This window comes from Lontra canadensis, unplaced genomic scaffold (assembly GCF_010015895.1).
Source record: "Lontra canadensis isolate GAN:19392208 unplaced genomic scaffold, GSC_riverotter_1.0 scaffold194, whole genome shotgun sequence".
NCBI lineage: Eukaryota > Metazoa > Chordata > Mammalia > Carnivora > Mustelidae > Lontra > Lontra canadensis.
The window spans coordinates 547,589-556,787 of NW_022631188.1; the positions used below are offsets into that span (position 1 = coordinate 547,589).

The window sequence follows — 9,199 nt, forward strand, 5'->3', positions numbered from 1 at the left end:
GGCTGTTGCTGTCTACTGTGTGCCTTTTTGAAATGCTGCATCTTGAACCGGATGTACTTGGTTTTTAGCACTTTTGTTATTTCTAAGCAATTTAAACTTTAAACAAGTAAATCAGATTTCATTCCAGTTATAAAGTCAAATATGCTGCTGAAAAAAACAACACATTGAGCTTCCCCTGCCAGGGGTACTCAGACCGGTGCTCTACCCCTCCCTTGGAGGAGAGTTAAGAGAGATTAGGCAGAGACCGTGGACTGGTTTGTTTCTACTCCTGCAAGTTCGCTTTTTCAACCATTCTGTGACCGTGGTCACAAGTGCTCCTACGTTATTTTTAAAATATTTTAAAATACTTTTTCTCATTCCTTCTGTTTTAGAAGACCTCGTATTTGGAGTCAACGGCTGAACAGAAAGTGCCCTGCTGGCATAAATGGTAAGAGCGTGACTAATCCCTAATTAGTTGGCTACAGACGCTAGAGTAAGGCTAGGAGAAATTGTCTTCAGGTATGAGAGGGAAGAGGGAGCTGGCTAGAAACCTAGGCAGAGAGCGAGGGGTTACTATCTTCTCCTTGGTTCTTTTTGTGAACTATACAAAACTGCTCTTATCAGTTGTCCTCAGGGACACAAGCTAAGCAAGTATTCTCTAAAAACATAGGCTGAGAAAGTTTGTTCTTGGAAATCCTATCATAGGAACGAGTATCCCAGTTACCTGAGTGATGTGACTCAAGTGACCGAGGCTTTGACAAAACCTGGCTCTGATCTGACACAGAATCTCAGACTTGACTTCCAACCACTTTCGAGAGTTACAGTAAGGATTCAGGAACATCTTTTAAAATTGCTCATAACTCTGTAGTTTTAAGAAAACAGGATGCCACCAATTTACTCACAGTCCTGCTTTGTGCTGATTCTACAAAACGCTGCTTAAATTAAACTGAATCCAATTATATTAAATCAAAAAGTTAAACTTCATGCCCACCCCTGCCCCCAAATTCTGGAACAACTCTGCCCCTTACTTTGTTTGGTCAAAGTCTATACTTCTACTTGCATTTCCCCCCTTGCCTGAGCAAAGATGAAGTTCATCTTTTATGTGTTAAGATTGAGCAACTTTAATTTTTTAATACAGAAAGCTAAAAATAGGTACTTTGAGGTTAAGAAACAGAAATTGGTCTCTCAATAAAATTGAAAGGAAAGTTCCGGAACTCTAGGGATTATGCTAAGTGAAATAAGCCAAAGAGAAAGACAATTATCATATGGTTTCACTCATATGTTAAACACAGAAGACCACAGGGGAAGGGAGGGGGAAATGAAGGGGGAGAAATCAAAGGGGAGACAACCATTAGAGCCTATGGACTGGGGGAAACAAACAGGGTTTCAAAGGGGAGTGGGTTGGGGGGATAGGGTAGCTGGGTGATGGGTATTCAGGAGGGCACGTGTGGTGATGAGCACTGGGTGTTATATACAACTAATGAATCACTGAACACTACATCAAAAATTAACCATGTACTGTATGGTGACTAGAACAATAAACTAAATAATAAGGTTCCTGAACTTTCTATAGGGAAATCCTACTAAAGACACACACACACACACACACACCAAAAAACCCTACATAAACAAAAAAAAAGATTCACTTGCCTGGATCAAATTTAAGTCAACCTTGTGAGAAACTGATAAGCCAGGGATAAACTCAAATTTTAAGTATATTTACATATGCTACGTGTGATGAAAATTGTTATTAAACCTAAGTAAGAAAATTGTATAAATCAATTTCTAAAGGAAACCAATTCGAAAATGAGCAAATGTATTCTTTATATACCCAACACCTGGGACAAAGGTAGAACTTGTATAAGGCAGCCTTGATTGATGACTGAGCTAACCCACGATGCCATCCATCACGGGGTGTGTGTGCCAGACAGTGCTTCCATCCAAAATGAACTGCAAGTGCCATTTCTTTTAACAATATTTTGAAGAGATGTTAATATCTTGTCTGAAACCCTCATTAACCAATGAGCACTTGTTTTGAATTCAGACAAATTATATTAATAAGTTTATATCTCTAGTTAAAAACAGACAGATGGAAGGGAGGAAGGAAAGGCCTAGAGAGAGGGCAGGAGGGAACGAGGGAGGGAGGGAGGGAGGAAGAAAGGAAGGAAGAAGTCTCAAACCTCAGGTGCACAGATGTTCTTTCTCTGAGTCTGTCAGGCTCCCTGCTCTGCAACAGGAGTTCTATAGCCAGTGTTTGACTCTATCTTACCCACCAGGAACTGCAAGGAACACATTAGTTCCCTCCTGGGTTTCTCCTCTGCTCTTACAGGACAACCACACTCAACACTTCTGACACCAGGTGTGGGTGGGGTTTTCCCGTATGAAGTAATTCTGTGACACCAGTAGGTGTCCGACAATTTAGCTCAATTCTGACACTAGCTGGAGATAGTGTTAGATTCCACAAGCGCTCAGTCCCATGAGGCTGTCTCCTATGCAGAAGCCAGGTGCAAAAAATATGGGTCCCCAGGCTATAACCGCAGCTTGTCTGACCTGGCTACAAAACACAGGTTTCCATGCCCTCCTGATTATTAGCTCACAGAACTCAGGGAAACACACTAACCAGTTTAAGGTATGATAAAGGACAAAGATGAACAGCCAGATGAGATACACAGGGTGAGCATGGTCCAGGAGAACCCTGAGCACGGGAGCTTCTGTCCCCGTAGAGTTTGGGTGTCACCCTCCAGGTGGATGTGTTCATCAGCCTGGAAACGCCCAAACCCCATATTTTGAGGATTTTATGGAGGCTTCCTCATGTAGGTATGATTATTAACTCAATTTTCAGCCCCTCTGTCCTGTCTGGAGAATGGGAGATGGGAGGCAGGGCTGCAGAAAATCCCAAGCTTCTAATCTAAGCTTAGTCTTTCTGGTGACAAGGCCCCATCCACGAGCCATCCAGAGCCACCTCATTAGACCAAAAGATGCTCCTAGTGCTCTTATTACTTAAAAATGTATAAGGGGGTGGTGCCTGGGTGGGTCAGTCAGTTAAGCATTCAACTCAATTTCAGCTCAAGTCATCATGATCTTAGGGTCATGGGATCAAGCCCTGCATTGGGCTCTGCATTCACACTAACTTTCTAAAACAAGCAAATCTTTAGGGGGAAAAAAAAGATAAAAGAAACCAAAGATTTTTTAAAGAGTTTTAGGAACTCTGCCAGGAATAGGGTTGAGGATCAAACATATGTTTCTTAGGATTCACAATATCACAGAAACTCCAAGTTATGTTTCACTCAGTCATTGACACTTTCTTAATTTGGGCACTGAAACATAACCCTACCTTTCTGGTTTGCTAATATTTTACTGGAATTATTGGACATTTTAGCTCAAAGCCCTATTGAAAGTTTGAGGAAGGAAGGAGGGAGGGAAGGAAGGGTAAATAAGACAGCAAATGAACAAATGAAAAAAACTTGAAGAAAATTCCACATGTGTTTAATCCTTGTTATGGGCTAAACTGTGTCTCTCCAAACATACAAAGAAACAAGTCATGGGGCGCCTGGGTGGCTCAGTGGGTTAAGCGTCTGCCTTCCACTCAGGTAGTGGTCTCAGGATCCAGGGATCAAGCCCCACGTCAGGCTCTCTGCTCAGCGGAGAACCTGCTTCCCTTCCTCTCTGCCTGCCTCTCTGCCTACTTGTGCTCTATCTCTGTCAAATAAACAAAATCTTAAAAAAAAAAAAAAAGAAAGAAACAAGTCAATGAAAAAGAAAAATATTCTTCTTAAAACAAAAAGTCAAATGATAAATGTAGAAAGAATGATATTTAGAAAATCACCACTTGGAAATCACTAAATTAATAACTGATTTAGGCAAGGATCATCAATGAATGGTAAATAGGTAAATGTTGAATGAGAAGAGGATATTTACATAGTCTCAAAGTATCTCCTCACAAGATACTTATTAACAACAATAATAATAAAGGAATTATGAAGAAACCTGGCAGACATCATCATAAGCAAATGATGAAAATTAACATCACCTGTAATGGGACAACTGACATTGTATGTCTACTGAGATGATGCACTGAAAAAGCACAGTGACAGTTGTTTTGTATTCTCATCCAAAATACATAGCCTGAATTAACTGTGAGTAGATAGCAGACTAAGCCAAATTATGGAATATTTTACAAAATAACTGGCCTGTACTCTTCAAAAATGCCAATGTCATAAAAAGAAAAGAAAGCCCATAGATGAAAGGAAATGAAAGAGAATGACAGCTGAATTCAGCACACAAAGATTTTCTTTTGCTAAAAAGGCACTGTAGGCAGAAGAGAGAACTCCGAAATAGACCGTCACCTCTATGGTTAACTAATCTTCAACAAAGCAGGAAAGAATGTCCAATGGAAAAAAGACAGTCTCTTCAACAAATGGTGTTGGGAAAATTGGACAGCCACATGCAGAAAAGTGAAACTGGACCATTTCCTTACACCGCACACGAAAATAGACTCAAAATGGATAAAGGACCTCAATGTGAGAAAGGAATCCATCAAAATCCCTGAGGAGAACACAGGCAGCAACCTCTTCTACCTCAGCCGCAACAGCTTCTTCCTGGAAACATCGCCAAAGGCAAGAGAAGCAAGGGCAAAAATGAACTATTGGGACTTCATCAGGATCAAAAGCTCTTGCGCAGCAAAGGAAAGTCAACAAAACCAAAAGAGAACAGATTGGGAGAAGATATTTGCAAATAACATATCAGATAAAGCTCTAGTACCCAAAATCTGTAAAGAACTTATCAAACTCAACATCCAAAGAACAAAGAATCCAATCAAGAAATGGACAGAAGACATGAACAGACATTTCTGCAAAGAAGACATCCAGATGGCTAACAGACACATGAAAAAGTGCTCCACATCACTCGGCATCAGGGAAATACAAAGCAAAAGCACGAAGAGATCCCACCTCACACCAGTCAGAATGGCTAAAATTAACAAGTCAGGAAATTACAGATGCTGGCGAGGATGCAGAGAAAGGGGAACCCTCCTACACTGTTGGTGGGAATGCAAGCTGGTGCAGCCACTCTGGAAAACAGCATGGAGGTTCCTCATAAAGTTGAAAACAGAGCTACCCTATGACCCAGCAAACGCACTACTGGGTATTTACCCTAAAGATACAAATGTAGGGACCCAAAGGGGCACGTGCACCCGAATCTTTATAGCAGCAATGTCCACAATAGCCAAACTATGGAAAGAACCTAGATGTCCATCAACAGATGAATGGATAAAGAAGATGTGGTATATATACACAATGGAATACTATGCAGCCATCAAAAAAACAAAATCTTGCCATTTGCAACGACGTGGATGGAACCAGAGGGTGTTATTCTAAGTAAAATCAGTCAATCAGAGAAAGATAATTATCAAATGATCTCACTGATAAGAGGAATTTGAGAAACAAGACAGAGGATCATGGGGTTAGGGAGTGAAAAACGAAAGAAGATGAAACCAGAAAGGAAGACAAGTCATAAGAGACTCTTAATGTCAGGAAACAAACTGAGGGTTGCTGAAGGGGAGTAGGGTAGGAAGAAATGGAGTGGCTGCCTGAGGGACATTGGGGAGGGTATGTGCTATGGTGAGTGCTGTGAAGTGTGTAGTACTGATGAGTCACTGACCTGAAACAATAATAAATTATATGTTAATTTAAAAAAAAGAAACTGATTTAACTTTTGGTTGAGTTTGAGGAGATGGCAAGTCTCCATTAAGGCACCTTAGATGAACCCTCTTGGAACTCAAAAACAAAAACAAAACAAACAAAACTTAGAAAAGTTAACCTCTAAATTCTTTTACATCAATAGTTAGGAAGATCCAAGAAGAAACAGAATGGAGAGTTTAAATTTCCAAAGAGAACTCCCCATCAGCACAAATGAATGTTCAGGAATACATCAGTGAGTTCACCCATTTAAGCAAAGAGAGAAAGAGAAAAGGATTGTTCCTTACTGCTCTATAATTAAGCAGAGGGAATGGATGTATCTATTGATATTTCTGCCAAAGATCACTCTAAAAACATCTTGGAAAGGAGTAATTTTCAAGCAATACCTCCCTGGGAGCTATAGAAATAGGCTTCCTCAATCTGGAGAATTTTCTCCTTAAAACTTGATGCCAACTCACCTTATTTCTTGTATTTATGCTTTCTGCACCTCTGTTGTACTGCTTAAAATCTTTTTTAAAAAATATTTTTATTTACTTGTTTTTTAAAAGATTTTATTTGACAAAGAGAGACACAGTGAGAGAGGGAACACAAGCAGGGGGAGTGGGAGAGGGAGAAGTAGGCTTTGAGTTGAGCAAGGAGCCCGAAGTGGGGCTCAAACCCAGGACCCTGGGATCATGACCTGAGTCAAAGGCAGACACTAAACGACTGAGCAACCCAGGTGACCCATTAAAATCTTTTTAAAATCTTAAATCTATTTTCCAAAAAGAAAACAATAAATAACTTAGGAAAATAAATCTGAAATTCCACATTTTTCTCTTGGTTAGTCATTTTTCAGAATGATCATGTGTTCATGTTGACTCATACACTGTGGTTGCTCTTAGTATAAAATTAAAACACCCCAACATGGCAGATAAAAGCCTCTCATGGGTTAACTGTATCCTTTTCCTGCCTCGTTTCTCATCCTGCCTGTGTGCATCTTTTTTTTTTAATTTTTTTAGAATTTATTTACTTATTGGACAGGGACTGAGACAGCGAGAGGTGGAACACAAGCAGGGGGAGTGGGAGAGGGAGAAGCTGACTCCCCGCTGAGCAGGGGCCTAGATGTGAGGCTCGATGTGGGGCTTGATCCCAGGGTCCTGGGATCAGGGGCTGAGCCAAAGGCAGACACTTAAGGACTGAACCCCTCAGGCGCCCCAGCCTGTGTGCATCTTTTCTGCTCTAGCTGTGCTGGCTTTCCTTCAGTCCTATGCACTTTGCCTGGTTTCCTGTGCCTGGATGACTCTATGCTTTGCCTCTCTTTCCTACATAATTCTTCCTTTACTTTCCAACTCATGTCTCCTTCTCTGAATTCCCTGAGTAAATGACATCTCTTGCATATATTCTCCTAAATCTTAGTCATTATTTTTGTAGCATTTATCATAGCTATGATATTTTCTTTCTCTTAGTGATCATGTAATTGATTCCATCTCCTCCTCCTTCCCCACTGAGCTCTTACCTCTTAAGAGATAGAAGATTTAATTTAGATTTAATTCAGTGGTTCATGAGCACCCAAGAATGTAGGAGATCCGTGAACATATTTTTTAAATTTCAATTCAATTAGTTAACATACAATGTATTATTTGTTTCCGGGGTACAGGTCTGTGACTCATCAGTCTTATACAATACCCAGTGCTCATTACAACACATACCCTCCCCATGGCCATCACCCCGTGACCCCATCCCTCCACCCCTCTCCCCTCCAGCAAACCTGTTTGTTTCCTACAGTTAAGTCTCTTATGGTTTGTCTCCCTCTCTGGGTTCGTCTTGTTTTATTTTTTTCCTCTCTTCCCCATGATCTTCTGTTTTGTTTCTTAAATTCTACATTACCAGTGAGATCCTATGATAATTCTTTCTCCGTTTAACTTATTTCACGTAGCATTATACCCTCTAGTTCCATTCACATTGTTGCAAATGGCAAGATTTCATTTTTTATGGCTGAGTAATATTCCATCTTATGTATATACCACATCTTCTTCGTCCACTCATCTGTCAATGGACATCTGGGCTCTTTCCATACTTTGGCTATTGTGGACATTGCTGCTATGAACATTGGGGGTGCAGGTGTCCCTTCGGATCCCTACATTTGTATCTTTAGGGTAAATACCCAGTAAAGCAATTGCTGGGTTATAGGGTAGCTCTATTTTCAACTTTTTCAGGAACCTCCATGCTGTTTTCCAGAGTGGCTGCACCCGTTTGCATTCCCAGGTCAGTGAACATCTTTAAAGAATATGCAAAATTTATCTGTATGTCTATTGGCTTTTTGCTTTTGGTGGTGGTTATAACCAAATTTTCATCAGATAATCTAATGAGTTCATGTGCCATACAATTTTAGGAACCATTATTCTAAACCATATGGATACTGTTTGATTTTATAAATAAAATTATTTGAAATGCAAGATCATGACTTTGAACTGAGAAATATTAGGTTAAGACCCTAGCTTGATTATTTGTTTACTAGCTGTGATTTGGGCAAGTTACTTCGCTTCTCTATGATTCTCTTTTGTCATTCATAAAACGTGAATAATGCTTACTTTTATGGGTATTTCTTAGAGATTTTAAAGGTATGTGAGAAAATACACAAAGTGAAGCACAGTGTTCAATAAATTGTAACCGTGCAGGAGGTAATAAGTAAGACGACTTGGATTTGGATAACCAGCAGAATATATTTTTAAATGGCTTGAATTAAAATTTTCCGTTTTATTTTAGAAATTCTGTCTACGACGGATCTTGAGCACCCAAGTAGTTAAATCCACAGCAGAAACATACAAGTCACGTGGAGAGGCAGAGTCGTGGAGAATGCAGGTGTTTGGAGAGGCTGCAGGGATCAGAGCTCCCAAGCAGGAGATTCGACACTGAGACGGAAGCTGGTTTCGGACTAAAAAATGCGAACTGCCAGAACAACAAAACGGCCTGGAGAGGCCCCGCTGGGAGTCGAACCCAGGATCTCCTGTTTACGAGACAGGCGCTTTAGCCAACTAAGCCACGGAGCCAGCCACGCTGGCTGCGCAGGTGCTTTTCCGATCACCATGTGCTCGATTAGGCGCACGGCCGCGCCGCCCTCGTGCGCGTCCGCGCGAGCCCTTAGGCGTGGGCAGCCCGGCCGGAGCCGGAGGCGCGCGGAGGGGGCGCGGGAGCCCGAGGTCGGCGTGCACGGCAGCACGCATGCGCTCGCTCTCCACCCCGGGAACGGCCTGCGCCCCCGGCGGAACGGGAAAGGGAAGAGCTGCGCCCGGCGTTGTGCGCAGGCCCGGGCTTTTGCCGGGGAGACTGCACAGCTCTGGGACGCGCGCGCTGGCGGCGGCGACCCGCCGCTCTAGCGAAGGCTGTCCTTCCAGCTTTCCCCCAGGATGGCGCTTCGGGCTGCTGCAGGAGCGCGCACCTGTGCCCTGAAATCCAAAGCCAACCCCAGCGCCCCAGACTCCTAGCGCTTTCCAGAAGGCTTGGCCTGAGGACGCAGCGGCGGAAGCCGCAGAAGGCGACTCGCT

At 42.1% G+C, this 9,199-nt stretch overlaps 1 non-coding gene across 1 annotated transcript; it reads right to left on the reverse strand.

The window, feature by feature from the left end:
- Positions 1-8,630: 8,630 nt before the first annotated feature.
- Positions 8,631-8,704, reverse strand: TRNAT-CGU. The gene has a single exon. It is a non-coding gene; the product is annotated as a tRNA-Thr (tRNA).
- Positions 8,705-9,199: the final 495 nt, after the last annotated feature.